This window comes from Corvus moneduloides, chromosome 6 (assembly GCF_009650955.1).
Source record: "Corvus moneduloides isolate bCorMon1 chromosome 6, bCorMon1.pri, whole genome shotgun sequence".
Classification (NCBI taxonomy): Eukaryota; Metazoa; Chordata; class Aves; order Passeriformes; family Corvidae; genus Corvus; species Corvus moneduloides.
In genome coordinates this window covers 44,621,494-44,645,611 of record NC_045481.1, presented here as the reverse complement: position 1 = coordinate 44,645,611, position 24,118 = coordinate 44,621,494, and the positions used below count along the sequence as shown (strand labels likewise).

Genomic DNA, 24,118 nt, shown 5'->3' with positions numbered 1-24,118 from the left:
TATTTGGCTAAAAATTCTGGAGAAATACTGAATTCTGAACACTACCTGTAACAAAAAACCCCCTATAATTTTATACAGTGTTTCACCTACCTGTCAGGTAGTCTCACTAAAACTTCTTTAAATGCAAATCAGTTCAGTGTAAAAGGGGGAATTTTGGGTGGCACAGCTGGCACAGAAGGGTCTATTCTGGTTAGGAAGTCATTAGGGAGCTGACAGGATACATGTATTTTCCCACCTGTCTACTCCTGTAAAGGTCAGACAGCAACATTAGCATAGGACGTTAGAAAAACTAGATAGGACTCAGAGTACTGAGGATCTTTGAGGGGGCTTGATATTGACATTAATAACTCCCCAAAAAAGTGACAAAAGTATTTTTAGATTATTTCAGGATATGTGACACAAAATGGAAGCCTTTTAGAGAAGTGTTTTGCAGTTTATTCAGAATGCAAGATTACCTCAGGAGCTTTCTAAGGCTAAAAGGGTTAAAAGGAAGTTTAGACCCAAGTGTTATTAGCAGAACAATTTTTCACCAATTCACAGAGTACGTTAACGGTGCAGTGCTTCCGTCACTATTCTGTGTTCTATCGCTTGTTTTTAAATAAATTCAAATAATAATTCTGATACTTAATTCCATGAGGACTGAGCATGACCCAGCCATATAAAACTGCACCTCATGGGTCCCTTTACTACTCAGATTCAGTAGCTGGCTATACAAATATCAATTTGTTAAGATTTTTAATACCTCAGAGCACTGGACATTTGTCAATGCATGTGCCACACTCAGAACCTCCTAGAAATGAGCTGTTAAAAGCCAGAGTTAAATTGAAGATGAGAATTATTTTATCTCCTTGCTTGTAAAAGAGAAAAAAACTTTATCAAAAATTTATTCCCAAAAACTTTACCAAATTCCCTTGAGATTCCACTTATGCATTTCTAATTTCATTGATCTCCACAGGTTTTCTACTAATTAAGTATCTATAAATCATACAGCCTTTCTGAGTGCTGGGAGACATGAGTCTCATACAGAATGTCTACCTGAGGAGGAATTCTGAAATACCTGTTACCATTCAGTTGGATTTTTTTACAGTTTCTAAAAGAAATACTGATTATTTACCACTTACCAACATAGATATAATTAATTCAGAACATAATAATTTCCCCTTCAAAATGTTCATGAGACAATGCATTTCCTTGAAATTATTCTATTTCATTAAAAATCATTCTGTTGGAAAATAACTGATCAGATTGATGAATGTCATGCCTATTATTTACATGTATCAATATTAAAGGTAGCATTTCTTGACAAAACTTAAAACTGATGCTTCAGTTATTTACATCAATAAAAGTTCCTATGTCATATCTTCAAAAGGAGTATTCTTTGCTTACTATTTATTCAGATAAAAGTGTTGTAGAAAGATAATCTACGTCCCTGAGATCTTTTTGCAGTTTGATAAGGTTATCTGATTCTTCTTCAACTTCTAATCTAAAAGATAGTAGATTTAGGAATCATTAGCTTTCTGATGGTTTTCATACCTACTGTTCCCTGCAGCAAGCAAAAACCTATAAAAGTATTCTCCAGAGATTTCTGTAAGAATTTCATGCATCTTTTCTGCCAATCAATGTTTGAGGACACTTCTATTGAGTGACTGCTTCCAGGACTCTCCAGGGGCACTCTGGGCACTGGAACTGAAGAGGGCAAAGCGAAGATTTGAATCTGCTGCCTGCTAGCAGAGCGTGGGTGCTGGCTCTGAGTTTTAAATTAGGTGTTTGGATTGCCTCCTTTAAATCAAGCAGAATGAGCCCAGGCCCCAAGGCTTAGAGATCCAGTAGAAGCAGACAGGGAAAATAACCGTGCTTTTACAGCTCAACGTTACATTTCTGTATGACTTTGCAAAACATGGTTTTGCAAATTGTGCCTGCTTGGCATTCCTGCTGATTACCCACTTAGGCACTGTTTAAAAATACAGCTCATCAAATACAACATGTAAGGGCTAAACCCTGACCTGTGAGACTAAGTGCAGAGGTACTGTTGACCTTGAAAGTACATTTATTTATATCAGCTAAGGTTTGACTTTATCCAGTGGAGCAACATTATTAAAAGAAATTAGTTTTAACAAATCTCAGATCTTATGTAAATAATGATTTCAGAAATAAAACTATAGTCACCCTTATTCCATCAATTCCACAATACTCCTCCTTCCTACCTGCTGCAAAGCATGTTATTCATGGATTCCTTCTGTCACTTCGTGCCATCAGAACCATCTACTGATTCTACCCATTAAAGAAATTATACTCCCCACATCTGTGAAATTTTAATTAATTGCATGTAGTTCAAACTATATAGCACTTTTTTCCCCAAATATTTACATTTTTCTTTGCCTTCTAGTCCATTTTTGTTTGAATTCCTTTTGCAGAGCACATTATAGACAGTATTTTACTGTTCACCAGAGTCCTGAGACATCTGCTTAATTAGACATAATTTTGAAATGTTAATCATTATTTTGATATTCCTCTTCCCATTCTAGCTAGGTATTAGCACAAAACATAGTAATTACCAATAATTAATATTTGTGACAGAGTTGATAAGCCAGATATTGTTGACTGGATAAAGGGAAGAAGATGTAACTTGTTTTTTCCTTCTGTCATTTGCAGTAGTTATTAAGCATAAGCATTATTCTTCACCTCAGCCAGACAGAAAGGATGCTTTCTTCCATAGGGAAAAAACCCTAATATTTTTTACCATGCTACTTTTTGTGAATTGATAGTGGAATCACATCTGTTGACAGACTTGACATATATTCCTCAGAAGAATTAAAGCAATATAGGATTTTAATCCTTTATTTTCAAGAGTCATTTGAGGACTTTTTTTTTTTTGAGGTGTTAACCTATTTTGAGAAGCAGAAACACCCTTTATTGGATTTATAGGACCATGCAAGGAAGTGAAGTATTGAATTACCAACAAGATTTGAAATTTTAATTATTTATATGCAATGTGAACCATTACTAAAGCAAGAACTTACGTGTTCTTATAAATCCAGCTTTATACAAATGTCAGGATGTCAAAATTCTCTCTATAGGTGGAAGCACGGAGAACACTATTAACTTACACTACCAAAGTTTTGTCTTAGTTACTATTGGTTTACCTATTTCTCAGCATAAATGTGATGTTATCCAGCAAATAAGGATGAACTCACCAACATCTCAAGGCGAAAACTGTTCCATGAAGGTGTCAAGCCAAGACCACAGCAACAGAATTGCAGGTTCTGGGCCAACACAAGTGGCCAATACAGCCAGTCAGGTGTGGATGTGCTACGGCCGTGCCTGGGGCCCCCACTGCTGACAGAAGCCTGGATGATGCAGGCATCACCTAAATTTCCTCTGAATTTTTATAAGGCTTTGGTATAATAATGCTTAAAATTGTCCTAGAAAATTGTGCTGGGGACTTGCATCACCTTCTGAAAACCTTACCCTTATTCTATCCAGCCTGGGAAAGATTTTTGCAGTACTTTCAATTTGTGTTAGGATCAATAATCCTAAAATCACATAAAAAGATGAAACTATGGGTTGCATCAGGAAGTGCCTTCGTTTAGAAGAAGGAAAGCATGAATAAAAAGATGAACACTGACTATACATGTATGTTCTGACAAGAGCCAGGAAGCCCTCTACGCACAATCTTTCTTCATTACCTGCTATTATGGCACTTCTCTTCTGAGCTCCCTGGTGCCATTTCCCAGCAAAATCACAACCAGAGGGGACAGGTACACTGTATTCCTGGGCTCATTTTCTGTTCAGTTGTGCCTTTTCTACCAAGCACTAATTTTATTGACCATGAACATTATATAATTTTTAAATTATGAAATTGAATAATTTTTCCCTTTGCTGTTACTAAACCAGTATGTTTCAGGAGAGTTACTATGCCCTGTCTCACAACCCTTTTGGACTTTTTCCCTAAAGGTAAACAACCACAACTTGGTAAACTTTGGAGAAAACATGGTAAGACTTTCCAGAGGAAAAGTTTCAGATATTTGGAGGATCAAGGTTTAGTGCTTTCTTTCTTTGTTTGTTGGTTTTGTTGTTGTTGTTGTTGTTTTCTTTGATTTTAAATTATTATGTAGCACATGTTAGGGCTGTTTGCTCTTAAGGCTTTAGTTCTCTAGCTTTTGTGCATGCAGGTGAAAGCAAAGATAAAGAAGAGAAGGCTGACAGTTTAGAAGGCTGCAATATGCTCAAGCACTATTGTTCTGAGTGTAATAGGCGGCCTAGATAGCCACAAGGTGGTAATAGTGCTCTTCATGGGAGAGCTCAGGCGTGTTTAGCAGAGCAGGTCTAACTCTGTAGAGATGTCTGATTCGCTAGGAATGATAATTACAAAGGACAGTGGTGCCTTTGGAAATGAGGAAGTGAAAACTTCTAGCAGAACACCGTGTGCTGGCTAAGAGAGAAATGCCCTGGCTCAGTGATACACACTGACTGTAAACTGTGATTTAAAAAATGCTCTTGTAGTAGCATGACAAACATAAGGAGCACCATTGGAGTAAAGGCAGGTAATAAAACCCACAAGAGTCGAGCATTGGTTCTCTGGGTAAATTGCCACGGTTTTAGTGAGAAATAATGGGGAAAAAACACTTATAAGTTTTGCATTAGAAATAAGTAAGATTATAGCTGTTCTGATTTGAGCTGAGTTAGTTTTCTTCCCAGTGGCTATCATGGAGCTGTGTTTTGGATTTCTGCTTGATAATGTAGAGCTGTTTTTGTTATTGCTGAGCAGGGCTTGCACATTTATATAAATATATATATATATATATATATATATGATATGTATTTATTTATATATATTTATTTTCTGTAAGGCAAATCTATTGATTCAGAGTGTAATAAATTTGGATACTTGGGCTTGGAGCGCATCAGTCCCAGGCATAAATCAATTGTCTGATCATTCGCATAAATCAACAGAAACATTGCTGATTTAGAACACTGTTCTAAAACATAGCATATGTCTGTGGTCTCCGAGGAACACACTGGTGTTAAAATTGCAGGAAAAAAATATTTCAGATGATGGATGTGTGTTATATTCATGCAGAATGAAGGCTATGGCATATGCAAAGTGACACTTCAATTTCTAATCATAGAGCTCAGCAATTATTACGTGGGCAAGCAATTTCATTACAAGGTTTCACTTACTCTAAGATATACTTGAAGAACATTATTGCAATGTAATTTAAAATTCATTGCACATTTTTCACAATGGATCAGTAATTCTTCTTGTGTTCCACTTAAACCCTGCTAGCCATGACAGGCTTTACAGCATAGCATTTTACACAGGCTGTTTTGTGTGGAAGAAAAGGAAAATTATTAATTTAAATTTTACCATCACTTCTGAGTCCAGACTTCTAAGTCATCCCATGTAAAGTCCAGGCACTATTTCCACAGCTAGATATTACCTCGGTTAAAAGCATTAGAATCAGGCCTTTTATCCTTGACCAAATAAAGAAGAATGATTGCATCAATTGCCTGTGATATTTAGATCATTGAATCATGTGAGTAATAGTTCACTTATCTTCTGGCTGTCTAATCCATGGTTAGCGAATGCTCTTCACACACCCTTCACCAGAAGGACTCCACTCATAAATCACTGCCCATTCGTGAAGGAGTTCGTTTAGTCTGAAGAAACTGACTTTGTAATGATGTGACTTTTATGCTTGTCATCTCTGCAGAAGGTAGCAAGCCAGTGGAAAAAAAAAGTAAATCACTCTACCTTGACCCACAGCAATTTTCTGTTGTCTTGGTACAAAGAGATTCTCACTTAAGCATTTAACAGGACAGCATTTAGTCTGCTTTGTCACAAGGCTTTCTTTTTTCTCCTCATCTCCTTAAAAATCTCACATATGCTGTTTCTCTTCAACAATATATTTAAGTTTTAATTATAATTTTGTAACTTTTTTTCTCTTGTGACTTCATTGAGCCATTTAAAGATCACAGTTTTAACCATTCTAAGGTTTACCACACCTCTTCCTGTAAAAGAGGTAACCATGCAGTGGCCTTCAAGCCCATAAACAGGGAAAAACTAGACTACCTGTGGGGTAGTCCAGCGCGTGAATTTGAACTCTGTGACTGGTTCTCAGAACAAGGACCTCTAGTCCTCAAGAGTGCCAGCTGCAGTAAGAATAAGCATCTTTTAGATAGGCCAAGGCAGAGTCAGACATTAGTACTGGGCAATGGGCATGCAGAATTGCACAGCACAGGTTTATTTTCAGGGATGGGACCATACAAAAACTTCTTAGCCCACCAAGTTCAGTCCTTTGCTATTATTAACAGCGAGCTTATATGATCCCTTTGCCTGTTAATAAGACAGAGCTGCCTACATGTTGAGAAATAAAAAATGTTGAGCATAAGTACGTTTTAAGTAGAATGAGTTACATAGATTTATAATACTGCGTGATTTAGTATGTTCTCTGCTTAACTTTACCTGCTCACCAGGAATAGTTGGATTTGCTGAAAACTTAAGCTGCAAACTGTGAGCTCACATCTAGATATGTTTTCAGCTGGAATAGAGTTCATCTTCTTACTAATTTTCCCACTATCTGGTACAGTGCTGTGTTTTGTCTTGAGTATAAGGAAATTGGCAACATACTTACATTTTGGCTGTGCTAAGTAATGTCTATCTTGAGTCCAGGGCATTTTTAATTTCCAATGCTCTACCAGGTGCAGCAGAAGCACAAACAAGAAGATAAGGAGGCTATAACCATCAGCAGAAGCTGCAACTTGACACGACAAGAACAGGGTATGAACCTGCCTGCATGAATACAGGGAAAAAAATCCAAAAAGGTATTAAAAGACCCCAGACCAAAAATTACCATTCGACCAAGATGTACATGCAAAGTGCTTGAAGAGCAGATGAGGGGTGGATTATAAGGGTATAACATGAGTTAGAAGGGTATAATTGTCTTAATAACTGCTTTGTTCTGGGTCCCTCTACAGAGGCACCCAACTGGAGCTGACCTGCTGCTGTACCGCACCATTAAATTATTTAGTTTTATAAATCCAGTGCCTGAGATTCTGCTACTGGGGACCCAGGGTCAAATCTGTAGGAGGAAGGGCACCTGAGAGTGAAGGTGTGTGAGACCAAGTCCAAAGGGACACCCATGGAGCTCTCACTGCAAAGGGACTCAGGTCACAGCCGGTGAAGTCTGTGGTGGTCTGTGTGCAACTGCTCAGGTAGCAGCCTCTCCTTTAACATAAATGTTATTCCTCACTGTGTCTATACATACTCAAATTAGGCTACCTGGAAAAGGCTAAATTGAACAACAGCTCTGTGGAGTGCATTCAAGATGCAACAATTCTGACAGACATTAAAGGGGATGTGGGTGCCCTCGGCTCTTCCCTTATAAAAGCATATTCTGTATGAGTAAATGCCACATCTTTCTTCTGTGCAGTGAATACATTGGTATTGTGCTACATTATGTTATTAGAGTTCTTATTGTCCTGAAATGCTCATCCCAATAGAGATGCTGTGAAACAGCTAGTTCACAGAAACCAATTTAAAAAGTTGTGTCTTCCTTTGTCATAACTCATCTGATGTTCCCTCTGTATTCATCACAGTAACATAATCAGCCCCCTTTCAATCCAGCATTAAGAGTATCAAAAGAGGACTAACCTAAAGAAGAATTTATGAGTGGGTACTGAGGAAAGTCCTGCCAATTCCATGTAATAATTAGGTTATCATTAGTGTGTGGGATGGATTTAAATGAGATTAAATTTTTAATAAATTATCAAAGCCGTGACTGAAATGACCTATGGGAGCTTGTTTGGACAAGCTATTACAGATCACTGCAGTTTGCTGAAGAAAAGACAGGAAAGAAAAAAAAGTTCTACTCTTCATTTTCAGAACTTCCACTAGACAACACTTTTGTGGAAAGTTTGGGAGGAAGATACTCCTGTATTTCCCTCACCTTTGGTATTTTCTCTGTTGCCAGGCCTGCTAACAGAGAAACAAAAATGTAAGCTGTGCTAAGTTTCACTTGCTGAGCTTAAGACATAGAAAGTGATCCCATTTTCACTATTTACAAGTGTTCTATCACTGCGCAGTGTCACCTTGTACCTCAGCATGCATCATCCTTGAAACACATGGGAAAACAGGTAATTCCCCTGCATTCTCAGTGTGATCCACATTGGTGCAGCACAGGAGTCTGTAAATAAAGCAAAGGGATACCTTAAAGTAGTCACTTATGGGAGGGGTGCTGCTGAATAACAGGAGCAAACTTCCAAAAAGAAGCTAAAGAACATAGCAATTAAATTATGGAAGCAAAAACCACAGGAATGTAGGAGACAAAACTGATGGCCTAGACCCTTGAAAGGGGAAACCAAAAATAGGTAATACCCTTCTTATCCAGGATGCTTTGTGATGAGTTACAGCTCTCCAGTTTTGACTGGTTCTGTGGTGAGAACTTGCCCTGGCAGTGAACTTTTGCTCATTATAATAGTAAAAAACCACACTCCTTGTTCAGGCACCCCCCTGACCACAAAAAGATCATAGACTTTTCAGTCAAAAGACTGAACACATGCCGTGACTTCTTGGAATCTGATGCCTTGAAACTGAAGTAGGGAAAGGATGAGCCAATAGGAACATAGCCAAACAGTGACTCAAGTGAGATATGCTAGTACCTTAAAAGATTGTAACCCCTAAGGGTGCCTGCTTCTGTGTGCCTCGTGTGTAGCTTTGTGGATTTGCCACCTAACTCCTCTTTCTGTGCAGAGCTGTAAATAAATCACACACACTTCGACCCCAGGTGTGGATTGATTTCTTGCACACTGGGTGGAAGAACCCAGTTTAGGGTAATGTATCCCTTTGATCTCCATAACAAGTGCAGTGTTTAGTAGTCTGTGCTTACCTGGGGTACCCCTCTGTTGCAGAGTTATTTCAGCTATGTCCTAAACCAGAACTTTTAATTTATCCCCTCAAACAAAAAGTAAACATTTGATCAAAACATTAAACATAGTGTGCATAATCTGATCCTCAGTAAACAACAGAAACTTGTGCAAAGAATAAATGTGTTCTACCTCAACCAGTGTTTAGGTTCTTGTCCAGAATGCAGGTCACAGTCAGCACAGAGAGGTGAGATCCACCTGCTAAATTTAATCCCATTCTGGGCAGGAAGGAATGCCAGGTGATAGTCCACACACCTCTTTGGAGGTGTAGATTTTCTACAATCTACAACAGAGAAGAAGTTGTGCAATGCCTGCTCATTGCTGATTTAACTGATGCCTTTCTGCTGTACAGCTGCCTGTAAGCAATCCACAAGACTCCTGGAGCATGTAATGGACAATTTCCTGCTCCAGGCATTGGATGAACCAACCAGAGGAGAAGTCGACCTGGTGCTCACAAATGGAGATGAGCTCAGTGGAGGCAGCTTGGGCTGTAGTCAGCAGGCTCTAGTTGTGATCTTGAGGAACACAGGCCTGGCAAACAGTAAAGTCAGGATCCCGAACTTAACAGTGAATTCCAGCTGTTTAAAGAATTAGTGGATGAGATCCCCTGGGAAACACTGAACAAAGCATATTTTAATATAACTCATATATAGTTATACATATATATCGCATATATAGTTATACAAAGAGCAATTATTCTTTTGTGGTTAAAACACACTTCAATTTTAAGAGTTATGTAAGATCAATATGTTAAATAACTTCTTGGGTTTTTTTCTTCTCATCATTATTAAATCTAGAAATCATAACAATAACAGCACAATTACCTTTATTGGTCCTATGTGAACAATGGGGTGACTTTTAACAGGAACAAGCTACTTTGCAAATGAATTCCACCATTTGAGTAATCACTGAAATGCATACAGGCATTGCTTTTGCAATCAAACTATCAAAGTCCCGAAACAGGAATAGAAATAAAAAAAGTGGAAGAATGTATTTTTATATAACAAGCTAGGGGACAATATAAACATAAATTATGGCTGCAATGAATGCAGATAGAACTTGAACTTACAGAAACTGAAAATGATAATGTGACAGAAAACTGCACAGGTAATAAATGGAATCAGTTAAGAAAGGAGACCTTTTTCAAAAAACCCCTTCCTATAGCCCATTCTTTGCTGTAGTAGAAGAAAGGGCCAAAGAAGATGATCACATGTTAGCACCACCTTCTGAGGATGCTTGACAGTTAGTCAACTTCTGTGTTGTGATTCTTTTTCTTTCAGGTACAGATTATTTCCAGATCTCCTGGAGTCACCTATCATTAATTACCCTGATATAACAGAGCCTGGCACATAATTTTCTAGCGTCAATCACAATAGTAGGTTAGTATTTTATACCTAATTTTTACGAACAAATCTGCACACAAACAGTGAGAGACAGAGGGCTGGAAAGGACCGTGACCAACTGAAATGAGATTTATAAATTTTATGATCTTCAACTATTTTACAGGTTAAACACTTGGCCAGTATTTGAATGACAGAAGGGAATGGCAGCAGATGTGTTAGAATGGTAAGATTACCATTAGCATGCAGCTAAACCCTACCTTTTATCTTATGTTTCTGCTTGTAGTCAAGCTTTCAGAAACAGACAAACATAATTACCTGTTCTTTTACCAGGAAACAGAACTATGCACCTTATTGCAGGGTTTTAAACACCAGTTCTGAGGATTTTTAAGGCTATGTAGAGAATAGGTAGTTTATTTTTTACTGACACTTCTTAGAGGAGCCTACGTGGCATGCAATCTTCTTCTTATATTAAGAAGATTCTTATATTATTACAATAACTGAAAAAAGACAAGTGCTTGTGAGTAACGATTGAGTGGAATGTGAAGTTTGCTGCTGCTTGAAAACAGAATGTCACTGAGTGGGCAGCCCCTCTACAAATATCCTTGAAACCAAGACATTTGAATTAATAAGTCACTTAAAGAACAGAGAATGCTACACCTACTCCAGATATTATTCAGGTGGCATTTGCTCTGGAGACCATGGATTATATCTGACCTACTGTTGACTTTTAAGATTTATGTACAATATCTCAGGGACAATTTAAAGGAGTGAGTGATGATCCAGGAGTCATCCCTGTAATACTAGATATCCTCTGGTTTTTCAAAGGCCAGGCTTGCCTAAGAAGTTTTATTCTAGATTAAGACATTACTACAATGATCTTGGAGCGGTTCAACTTGGAATCAAAATACTTTGAAGACAGATACACATTAATCCTGAGGTGAATTTAACCAGCCATGGGATTATTCATCAAAGCAGGAGAATCTTTGGCTAGAATTAAGATGTTAATAATGCCATATTCCAGCTGCTTCTTTCTCACTGGAACAGTAAATGCCAGGATAAGGAGTAAATGATTCTTCCACAGTTGTCCCCCAGGTGTCAGAAAAACTTTATGGAATTGCAGCAAGTTATATCTTCTCCACACTTTTGAATCCTCTGTGCTGGCAGAAAACTAGTGCAGTCCAACAGCAGGTAGTCTAACACCTGTTGCCTTGAACTGGGTGCTGTGCTGATGGAATAGTTTTCCTGAATTGTTTGTTTCTTACTCCCATTATACTAGATGGCAGAAGATGTGCCTCTGATAGTGATGGACAATATTACAGGCTTATTCTAGAGGAGTTTTGCTTTTCAAAAGCAATTTCAAAAGAAAAACTCTACATAATTTACCAGTATACTAGCTACAGATCCACTGCTTTTTATCACTTTAAAAGTAAAATACTCTTCTGAGGGTGTAAATTATTCTAACTACATGGGATTATTCACACCCAAGAGAATCCATTCCTTGGTTTGGTATGCTGATTTAAATCTACAGGATAACAGAGGGAGGTCAGGATTTTTCAAAGTGGTCAGAATTATTCTGTCTCTGCTGCCAGTGCCAATCTGGGTCCTCTAAGAGCATAATTCACTAAGAACACTGTGCTGTTCTCTTTCCAAAACCATTGGTATTCTAAGAATTCAATTATTTGTTGGAAAAAAAACCCCACCAAGTTAGAAGTTTTGTGATTTTCTGTATATCTGAAGTAGAGAAAAGGCTGAAAACAGTTTAATGCATTTCCCACACCCAAAAGAACTGCAACAGCAGAGAACAGAAACAGCCCTGACTAGCTAAGGTGAAGTAGTGTAAGTATCATAGAATCACAGAATGTTTTGGGTTTCATCTCCTGCTATGGGACTAGATAAGTAGATGTTTTCAAGGCTTAGCAGGAACAATAATCCAGGCTTGTAAAATAAACAGCTGTACATCTGCAGCAGCTGCTGTACAGATGTAGGACCCAAACCCAACACCTGCTTATGTCAGAGGAAAGTTCTTATTCTCAGTGCAGCAATAATAGGTTAGGAAAATTAATCACAGATACCAAGCATTGCTCTCTGCAGAATGCCCAGGAAATACATGCATTTTTGGTTTTTTTCTGATTTGGGCTTTAGACTAAAACAACCTGAGTTCAATACCAATGAACATTCTGAACATCAAAAGATTAATAGAACAATATACATACATGAGCTGCTTTTAATTAAACAAAGTTTCCCTGCTGTTTGCTGCAGACCTCTCCTAATGCTGAAAATTAATAATTTAAAAAGTCAACTGAATGTAACTACTGTGAAATCACAGTGTAAGTTTCTTTGAAGACCTGAAAGTGTTAAATCAATTTGTTCCAGGATGAAACTTCATTTTACCTCATCAAAGTTACATCTGAGAGTTATGAAAGCTAAAGGCTTACTAATATGACTCATCTTTTCTTCTCCTTACATTATGCATGAGACAGTATAAGTAAATGAAAAGCTTACAGTTCCCCTTATCATTTCCAAAATTGTCTGTGGGAAGTACCAGTATTCAAAATATCAGATAAACATGTCTTTGCTGTCCTCAAAGCACTTCCTTCCAAAACCTGTCCTATGATGCAACAATATTCATTCAACACCATGATTGTATGAAGCTTCTCTCTGTTCCTGGGCCTATCACTCCCACATGCTTGGCTGCTGAAGTGAGTGAGGCGTCTCCATGTAAACATTGTATCCCACAACACAACAGATGACAAATATCTTTTACAACACAGCCTGTGCAAGTTATCACATTATCTTTAAAAATGTGGCTTTGGATAGCTTCCTGCTGTGGATGCTGTCCATTGTCCCCAGTGCTGTTGGTGTGTAACAGAAAAACACAGTATTTTCTTCCAGAATTTCTCTTCCTCCAAAAAACGTTTCTGAAGTTGTTACTCTGATCCCGTAAGATTTCTAATTTGTAAAAGTTTTAAAAGAGCCCCTTCATTCACCATGAATATTCCTAATAAATGCAAAATATATAGCAGAGTTGCTAAGATACTTACATAAAAGGAATTTAATTTAACCTGACACATTCTCATATTCTGCTGTGTCAGTTGAACAATCCATATTTAGCTTCTGGGATTTGTCTTTGTAATCAAAACAGTTTTGAGCACCGTGTTAATTTCATGAGTTTTGCATATCATACATTGCAAGAACTGAACATTTCTTCTCTACTTGAGGACCATCAGCAATTCAACCACAGCACTTTGATCCAACAGAAAGAAAATCTGCAAGGAGAACTTCTATCATGCAACAGACTCTCATCAGCCCCCACCCAAACACGAGCTGCCACTCTCATGACCTAGTGGTATCCTCTGTCTATGAATTTTGCCACTGCATAATGTCTCTGAAGAGATTAATTTTTCAATATCTCTTCTAGAATATTCAAGTTTTAATTACTTAGCTACATTTACAAGGAATGTCCTGTCTGTTCTCCCTCAGCTGTTATATTAAACTTCTAATATTGTATTAAAGAAAATGTGAAATGTCAAGTTTCCCTCAAAGACATAAAGAGAGGTGAAAATTAAATACAAATCAAATTCTATAGCATGCAGTCTAATTAGAATCTGACCCTACCATTCAGGAGGTTTGCAATTAAATTAAAGAATTAATACCTATTTAGTTTCTATAAAAGTATAACCTTATCAGTTTCTCTGGAACCTGGTTCAAAGAAAAATGCACTTTTGCATAATAAAATCTACTTCAAAGACAGACGTAATATTTTCAAAGTACAGAACACAAACTCATTCAGGTATTTCAAATACTTTTCCTCCATACTTGTTAAGGCATCTAAATGCAAACGATCTTTTTTTTTCCCTTTATATACTAAGATTTTATAGCTTCAAACTCTTATTTTGTTTCCATGCTCCTTTCAAATATGAAAACTTCTCCTACGCCGCATCAATAATGTAATTATACCCTAATGTTTCTCTTGTTACAAAGAATTGAAGCATTACACTGCCTTTTACCAGCTTCCTTGCTAGGACAGAATACAGAGGGATGTGTTTTTAGCTACAGTAATTACCTTAATTTTGTAGGAACATAAGATTGCTGTGTAATCGGCTATTACTAATGCAATTACTCTGAAGAAATGGCTCACAAAGAGATGTGTCAGGGGTGCTTCTACATCAGCACAGATTGAAGTAATTTAATAATGAGTCACATTTGGTCTCTGAAGTGGGTAATACTGAATGGCAAATACCCACTCTGTAATGAAGATTTATGAAAGCATTATTTTGGCACGTAGTTACAGGATAGCTACTGGGTTTTGCAAATTAACTACACACCTTTTTCCAAACATATAATTTATATTCTAGTTGAGACCCCAGCTGGGCTCAGGTGCCTTTCTGCAAGGTACCTGGTCAGGATCTGGTATTCCTTATTCTTTTAAAGGCCCAACTCAGAGCTTGCTGAAGTAAATGGAGAGACTTTGGACGAGTTACAGATTCATAAATGGAAAACTAGGTGGAGGTAGGGGCCTGTTTGCCCACTTCAGAGAGTCCTAACTCAAGAAGGCCCTTGACAACATGACTGACTTTATTATTCAGCATTCACTCAAATATTTTCCTGAGTCAAAGCCATGGAAATTCAGTGAGTATCTCAAGACCAGCCCAGAAGCAGTGACACAGTGCAAAAGGGAACTCAGTTCTTTAAAGTGCCTCCTTGGCTCCTTAGCCACAAACCCCTGTCTGTTGTGTGCAAATAACAAATAAATTTTTAAACTTATTAGCACCTCTCAGAAGGCCTGACAGAGCTTAATTAGTCATTGACTGTGATTGTAAAAAAGCACCATAATGAATGAACAGCATAAAATACGCCACAGCAGGTTGCCACACTGCAACAGATGGAATGAAGAGCATTTGGGTAAAGATCAACTGATCACAAGGAGCTCTAAAGGATGAGCTGACTTACCACGGCTTTACTGCAGGAACACAAACACAGACACACCCAGAGTACCAAACACACACAGAACTGTCACTACAGCAGCCATGGTAATCCTTTCTTTCCCTTTTTTTGCTTATTCCTGCAACTGAAAAACATAAACCAAAATCACCTAAACATGGGGATTAAATGAGAGTTTTGTCATTCAGTAAGAAATGACTGCTCCCCCTAATAGTGCAGTATAATAGAATGAGATGAATATAATAATTTTATATCAAGTACAAAATTCATCACTTTCAGCAATATTAATTACAAAGGTATGTATACAGAAGGCCAGACCTGGCCAGGGTTAACACAACAGGTTGTGAGAAAGAATCAGATACTGCAGGTAACAGAAGCTGGCCAATGTGGGGCTATATTAAAACAACAGTTAAAGGAGAAACTTTCTAGATTAAAAATACTGAAAGGGACTATCCTGAGCTCCCTTTGAGTGGAGAATGAAAAAACTGACTAGGGTCACTGACAAAAGGGTAAAACTATCAAGCCAGGATGCAACACCCTGCCCCCCAACCCTTCAAACAACAACAAAAAAGAAAATAAACTCTGAACTAAATACAAAGCCTAATAAAACAGGTAGTTAGAAGTATAAAATAGGGATGAGCTGTTTATTAGAGAAGGAGAAAAAAGTGCAACTGCTTTACATGTTTCAGCCCCATCAGCAGAAGCTGGAGCAGCACAACAAACCTGTGGTTCTGACCATACTCTCAGGACTCCAAGGCATCAACAGACCCTGAAACTTCCTTCCCTCCTCCTGGGGCCTGGCTGCCTGTGCCAGAAGCCCACTCTGAAAAGGCATCCCTGCAGCCTTGGGTCAGACTTGTGTGAGAAAGAGCCTGAGGAAGCCTTGCTGGTGGCCTCCTCCCTTCACTCCAGAGCTGCATTAAGCTCAGACCCTGCTCCTTCCCAAGCTGCTTCACAGATAGATCCGTGCCTGGTTACATCCCCTGCTGCTCCTTGCTCACTGGTTGGAATTCCTGCTTTGGCATCACATTTCCCTCATTGCTATGGACTCATCTGGCAACAAGCAGAGTGTAGATTACAATAGATCTTATTACAATAACCAGAGCTCTTCTGTTCTGCTTGCCCAGGTACTCTGCAGTTCACTGCTGTGGAATTCAGGCACACAGGGTTTCACCTTCAAACCCAGTCCCTTATTGACAATAAGCAACATCTGTCTCCATTTGGAACAAAGCACAGAACTCTGGCTTCATATTCCCCAAACACTTGCCAGCACTTTTTTGTCTATTTCACACATGAATCAAGAGATTAAAACCAGTACCATGCCACAGAAAGAATCGGAAAGTGAGAGCATCAGCATCAATTAAGACTTTAAATTGGCAGAACATTAAAAAAAGATAATCCTCACAGAGAATCATCAAAGAAAACAAAACAAAACAGAAAGAAACAAACAAAAAAAACACTCCTATTTTGTAGTTGAAAATTCTTTCATGATCCAGAAGAGCGTTTGGCCAATTCAAGCTTAAGCATTTAAACAGGACTATTCAACTATTCAACAGGACTATTCACCAGGAAGGTGAACACACACTACCTGCATTTTGCCTCAGCATCTGTTAGTGTTCAGTACTTAGTGGTTCTAAGAATGACATATCAATGAGGAGAAGTATTTTTTTGGATGCCATGGGTGACTAGTAAAAGTCCTGAAGTATGAGATTCATGCAAGGAAAAATGGTATAATCTACTGTCTTTCCTTTCAGAATCCCCTGAATATACCAATATGTATAGATACCCAAACTTTATACCAGAGATTTATTGTCTCCAGGAAATCTGTTTTAATTACACAATTTTTGAAGCTCAATTTTTAAATAGTTTAGGTTCCTGGCTCACACTATCCTCTCTGGAAGAACATTTCAGAACCTTACTCCTTGAACAGTTAAGAAAACATACTTTCCATTCTAAATTTAAGTGATATGTAACCTTTTAACAGCTTCTAGTCCTCTTCAATATCGATCTCCTGAATTCAGTTATAAAGAGGAAGCATATATTTTCTCAGACTTAATTTGCCTAGACTAAATCAAACTCCTCTGTTCTCTCCATTAAAGACACATATTCCATTCTCTCATTTGTCCCAGGAGATTCTGAGGACTGCATCTGTTCCAAATCAAGTTTCTTTTTTGTGAGCACAGATGACCAGAACTGTACACAGTACTCCAAATGGAGATTTACCAGCATTTTATAAAATACTACAAACATCTTCCTTTCTCTACTAAAAATATACTTTCTAATGTTCCCTAGAATAGTATAAAGCTTTTTCATAGCTGTATGATATGAACAAATAGTGGTAGCCAATGGTTCACAATTTAATTCACATCTTTCTTTTCGCCTCCCCTTGCCTCAAACCAGTGCAGAACTAATACAGAATTAGAAGCTGCTTCTCAAATCTTGCTACTCTATTCCAGCTGACACTCTTCCTGAGGTGTGTCTCTCATATCTCCATTTCCTTTCATGTTCCTCTGCATTCTGCTTTTTAGTAAAACTTGGGCCCTTTTGACATTTACCCTTTTCTTTTTCTGTCCAGGTATGTCAGCTTTTCAAATGGACCATGTAGTGCAAAAAGAGAAGGGGTTTCCTGTCAGAATGAGCTACAATTTTTTACAATCTCTACATTGAAAGGGAAATATTAATCCCAAAGAACCTTAAGCATAGTTGACTAAATTTGATGACACCTGGTCTAATCAAGCAGGGATTAACTCCAAACCTAACTAATAGAGAGGGCAGCTCATAGCAGCTTTCAATTTTTGTGTAAATATCTCATGGAGTGGATTGCATTCTAATTCTCTGTATTATTTCTTTTAAATTTTCCCTGTGATTTTTTTCTCTTTATTATTATTATTTATCCCCTTTATTATTATTTCCTCTTTATTAATTTTTTCCCTCTTTATTATTTATTATTTCCTATTTACTCTTTTCCTACCTCTTGACTAGTCAAAATTCCTATTTTTTTTCCCATCATCATTTGAACTCATCTCTCTTTTGAACTTAATAACTTGACACTTTATATTATGGCATTGTCCCCTGCTGTGTGTTCTCAAATAAAGATGCATCTGATGATGAGAGTGTATTACATGAAATTCAGTTTTTCAAGAATTCTAAGTTCATCTTAAAATGTATTTCTCTTTTTCTACTCCTCCCAGTAATTTTACATTTTATTTTTAATTTATATTCCTAATTTCTACATTTAATCCATGTTTATGTCACTAGTCCTAACCCTAATTTCTTGTTTACTGGTAATAATCCTACTGAAACTCAATCATACTGGGAATTTTAGGGAGTGGATTTCTCTTCTACACTGAGTAGCTTCTGCTTCTAACAGATTGTTTCTGAGTTTTTCCTAATTTATCACGTGGAAGACTGTATTCTCACTCCATAATTAAACTATATCAGTTCTGCTCAATGGGTGCAGACAGGGAAAGGTTAAACAACAAGACTCTTACTCCATCTGCATGCAACAGTCAGATCCTGCCTCATGTCCTTTAATTATTGTCTGACTTTGGGATACGGTCTTTTCGTTCAAGTAAAAAACTTTCTGAAATTAAATTTGGGGTAGAATACTTCCTTCAAAGAATAAAAATTATCCTTCAGTCATCACATGACTAGTTTTAATCCAAAATTCTATAAAGGGAATGAATGACATCCTTAAATTTCTTTATGTAAGAATAATGCAGAAGCAACACTCAGCTTTGTTTAGGCTAAAAATAACATATTTCAAATACTGTAACTAATGGAAAAAAAATTACTGTGTTTTTTATACATGAAGCTGATACCAGCGCATACTGTATATTTTTCTTTTTTCTACTTTACTGGCTTTTAATCACTCGATGTCATGAACTCAATTGCTGTAACAATTACTGCAGTTGGTGCAAAAATCACCATTGGGAAAGCAATCACAGTATATATGACTAACCATGTAAAATAACATTAAAATTTTTTAAACTTGTTTAAAATGTAAGTTTTGAAATTTAAGTTCTACTTTCAGGCAGAATGCTCAGTTTCTACTGCAGAAAAAGGTTTGTTACTGTGTAATTTAATCACATTCAAATCTAGACCCAGAGCTTCTCTCTATCAATTTTACATTTGGTAAAATACACCTAGTCCATTAAAGAATCAAATTTAATTTAATGTATACATCTCTGTGTGTATTATTCATGCACAAAAGCAGCAGCAAGACAGTGAAATTTTATCTTAGTATACAGCATTTGCATTCTACTTAGGAGCCTTCAGATATGCTTCCAGATCCACTTCTTAGTTTTCATGCTGTCATTATATGGATTATATGCAGTCATCTACACCCCTGCAGGAAATTCTGAGCTTGTGTGACACAAATCTGCATCAACTGTGGATCTTTCTAGCTCAATATCAGATGAATAATTTTTAACATAACAAACATAATGTTTTTCTTAAAGTACGTGTCCTGTATGTTTGTCCTTTCAACTACACACTGCTATTAGTACCCATTAAACGTTGTTAAAGTCTTACTTACAATTTAAGGTACTGAGATTTTGTCCAATTAACGTGGTTTCTTGGAATTTGTAGCCACTAAAACAAAAGGTAAGCTACACAGGTTGGAAAAAAAAAAAAAAAAAGAGAAAAAACATTTAAAAATACAAGGAAATTATTCTATAGTTTTGAAACAATAAATACTGGGTTTATCTTTTTTTTTTTAAATTGCTGCTACCTAACAAGTCTGCCTCTTATTTAAAAATGATCTGCAATTAAGTATTATTAAAGGAAATCATTAGTGTTAAAAATAAACACATGCTAATTAGATTTAGAAACACATCAATTCAGTAAGATAATGAAATGTTTTTGGGGCAAATGAACTGCACAATTGCATTGATACTAAGAAACCTGAATTAGAAGAAAAATGTGTAAAAAAATCCTAATAGAAGAAAATATTCTCCTCTTTTTGGTAAACGTCAATGTGCTTTTCTTCACCCCAAAAGAGTCTTACAAGGGTTCTCAGAAATAGCATAATCTATATAATACCAAATTTAAAGGTTCACAAGTGAAATAAATGTATTTTTCTTATAGAAAACGGTATTTTTAATTCTGGTGTTACTTCTAGCAATTGTTGAAACCAGAAACCCTTATATGCAGAAAGTATACTGAATGCTAGCTAAACCACTTAGAAAATATGTACAATTGTTACTTTCCAGTAACACAGCCTTAACAACCCATCTTAAAAAGAGGAAAAGGAAGGTATGTTGTACTTAGTGTTATAAGATTACAAGATGAGTCTTGAACTTGTATTTAATTCCATCTCATCTAAGGAAAGAAGAAGAAGAAAAAAGGGAACCAAAGGACAAATCAAAAGCTGAAGAGAATAGTCCCTAGAAACTTTTAATTTGTCTTAATTCTTGTACTTGCTGTGAAGATGAGTAGAACATAAAAAAGCTCAAGCAAATAAAAACTAAAGAACATATTTCAGCAAGCTGCTCCTCAGGTTTTTATTCCCTTCCATTACAGCAAATAAATGACAATTTGAATTTTAAAGAGGAACATGACCTTTAACTAGAATATATCTATTTTATCCTTCTGATGGCTTCTGACAAACAAAAGCAAACAGGCTCCATACTTGGAGCATTTGCTGAGAGATGTCCACACTCAGCACCTGTTGCTGTTAAGAGCAATCTGTGCTTGTATGGTGCTTAATATGAAAAGGCTTTGTGTTTCAACTTCCATCAAAATGAAATACCATATAAAAATATAATATTAAATAATGAAATAAAGCATGTAAAAAATATTTTGAGGAAGCTATATTTAGGTAAAGAAACACTTATGTACATTAAAACTCAAACATTTTGTTGCTGCTTAGATGAAAACTTGCTACTCCATCTAAATAGCAGTAACTTTAGGACCTCAAAAACCAGGTTTTTTTTAAACAACTTGATGGCATTTCAAGTTCACATAATTTTCTAAGTATTACTGAGGCATCCAGAATCCCAGGATTCACGAAAATCCCATAGCCGTCAAGGCTGCTCTTCATTTATAGACAAACAGTGTCCCTTGGTGGCAAACGAGGGTAAATGCAAAAGTATTCAGTGGCTTGTGCCAAATGTGCTTTATATGGAAAGAAATCTGTATTAAAACTTGCAATAATTTAAACATCTCCATCACTCTTATGTCCCCGGGGTGTCTAGAAATTTTTCAGTTAAAAAATAAACTGAAATAATAAGTGGTGGTGTCTCCATTACCTTTGGCTCATCTGCCCTGTTGCTGCTTAAGAACACAAACACATGCAGCTGCAAATCAACAATCTATGATATAATATCTGGCAGTACATTATCTAGAAAAAGAAAAAAAAATTGTATCTATAGCATTTCAAATTATCTAGAGAAAATTTTCGTTTTTCTTGTACCTGACTGAAGATAATTACTTTGGTCACGATACTCAGGAATTAAATGAACTGATTTTATGTTCTGTGTGCCACAACTGTTTATACACAGTATTTGAGTACCTACTTCCAGCCGGCAGATAACTTGGAATGAGTAACTAATGATTAGTTTTAATCTAATAAACTGTAATTCCAAGCATATAAAGATTTTCATAAGAGTACCACCTATCCTATAAAGCTTCAAAATCACAGACTGGAACGTCTCAAAAAAAAAAAAAGCATCATTGTGCATTAAGATGTTTGCTTTTTCACCCTTAATTTTTGGAAGCACCTGTTGAGATCTCGAACTGTAGCTCCCTAACATGCCATTGTAACTGCTCATTTCATTTATTTAATTGTGATTGATAAATCTAGAGTTTTGCTTCGGATAAAGCAATCTTCACATAGGTTTGTTTGTTTTGTTTCCAGCTGTTAAATAGAATATATATTTTATATATTTTATAATTTTATAAAATTATATTTTATATATAAAACAGCACTATATAGATATGTAGCAGTATAGCTAGATAAAATTCAGATTGTGAGTGCAAGGAACTACCTTATTATTCTTGATATGACACTTACTAAGTGTGACTTTCCATGCTAGCGTGGTACAAATTAGTTCATTTTCTCTAGCATATAATTTTGCTATCAGTTACAGCATGTAATTACCAGAGGGTTGGAATGATTTCTGTGTGAACATCTGGATTCCTCTGCTACACTGTGCAATGCTAATAACTTGCAGTCAGACTCATAAACATCTGTACTCTGAAGAATTGCTGTGTCTTAGTGATTCTCAGTAACAATAGTAACTGCCTCTCTTACCTCAGCCTGGAATAGAAAGTTTTAAGTTTTAACAGGCGTGCTTTAAAATCTACTTTAAATCCCAAAGAGACACAATACATTTTCTAATTTTTCTACATAAATAATGCTTTATAAAGCAAGGATTTTATTCAGATTTAACACTGTGAAGTTAATTTGTCAATGGCAGAATGATTTTTGCTTGTATTTCAAGTAAAAATATTCCTAAAGAATGACAATAAACAGTAACATACTTCACAGTAACAATGGCATTCAGTATTTTCAACACCAGGAGGCACCCTCTTATTTCTAAATGGCCCTGAAGAAGTTAGGCAATAGTCACAAGGACGTATGTCAAAAAAGACCTAATCTCGAATTATATAAATTGACTGAGGATAATTGGGAATTACTCTAAGTAAGAAGAAGTCATCTGAAACTGGACTGCAAATTCAGCTGTACCATAAATCAGATTGTTCCAAAATGAACAACTGTGTGCTGTGGCATTCTACCACAGATGTGGAGCCACTTGTACTTACTGAAAACCAATCTTTCACCTACCTTGCCAATCCATCAACTCATTAATGGAAATTAAATCTGAGCCATCAGTGCCCTGGCAGCCAGGAGGGCCACCCGTGCCCCAGGGTACATCAGACACAGCATGGCCAGCCGGGCAAGGGAGGGGATTGTCCTGCTCTGCTCTGCACTGGGGCAGCCTCACCTCGAGTGCTGGGGCAGTTTTGGGTGCCACAATATAAAAATGATACAAAGCTGTTAGAGAGTGTCCAAAGGATGGCCATGAGGATGGTGAAGGGCCTTGAGGGGAAGCCATACAAGGAGCAGCTGAGACCACTTGGTCTGCTCAGCCTGGAGGAGACTGAGGGGAGACCTCATTGCAGTTACAACTTTCTCATGAGTGGAAGAGGAGGGACAGACACTGATCTCTTCTCTGTGGTGACCAGTGACAGAACTTGAGGGAACATCATGAAACTCTGTCAGGGGAGGTTTAGGTTGGATATTGGGAAAAAGCTCCTTCCCCAGAGGTAGCTGGGCATTGGAACAGGCTCCCCAGGGAAGTGGTCACAGCACCAAGCCTGACAGAGTTCAAGAAGTGTTTGGACAACGTTGTCAGGCACATGGTGTGACTCTTGGGGTGGCCTGTGCAGGGCCAGGAGTTGGACTTGATGATCCTGAGGGGTCCCTTCCAACTCAGCATATTCTATGATTCTATGATTACAGTGTCATGTTCCCAAGTCACACTTCCAGAGTAAGCCTTGCTGCTCTCAATACACACTTTGGCTACCGAATAGGCAACCTTAAAAATCCTGTTTACAAAATTCCAGTGCCTTTCAGAAACATCTTTCATGAAAAACCTGAATTTCTGTAACTCATCTTGCACATACCTATGGAATTCATATCTGAAAAACTCAAGAATTTTAAGAGATTAAGTTGCAAAGAACATCTCTCCATAGGCAGGGAATGCTGATGTTAGAGGCAGATTTGAATCCACAGACCTGTTCCTTTATGTACACTGCACATGGGAAGAAGGCTCAAATACTAATTAATCAGCTTCCCAGGTATTAATTGGTGCAGTCCCACTTGGCAGTTTGGGTTCAGGTGGCCTTAGGAGAAGACCCCTTCCTAACTGTCCTGAACTGGAATCAGAATATGCAAAGGAAAG

At 37.2% G+C, this 24,118-nt stretch overlaps 2 long non-coding RNA genes across 4 annotated transcripts in view; both read right to left on the bottom strand.

Annotated features, from left to right (window-relative positions):
* Positions 1-4,724, bottom strand: part of LOC116445889 — a 36,693-nt gene extending 31,969 nt beyond the window's left edge. For both annotated transcript variants that reach the window (XR_004240924.1, XR_004240925.1), the window contains exon 1: positions 91-4,724. This is a non-coding gene — a long non-coding RNA (uncharacterized LOC116445889). The remainder of the gene's footprint in view (positions 1-90) is intronic.
* A 106-nt stretch (positions 4,725-4,830) lies between these two features.
* Positions 4,831-23,079, bottom strand: LOC116446049. Of its 2 annotated transcripts, XR_004241013.1 has the most exons (5): positions 19,747-23,079; positions 9,058-15,336; positions 8,099-8,186; positions 6,636-6,793; positions 4,831-5,708 (listed from the first exon to the last, which is right to left on the bottom strand). It is a non-coding gene; the product is annotated as an uncharacterized LOC116446049 (long non-coding RNA). The 2 variants fall into 2 exon arrangements; XR_004241012.1 differs by having other exon boundaries at positions 8,099-15,336.
* Positions 23,080-24,118: the final 1,039 nt, after the last annotated feature.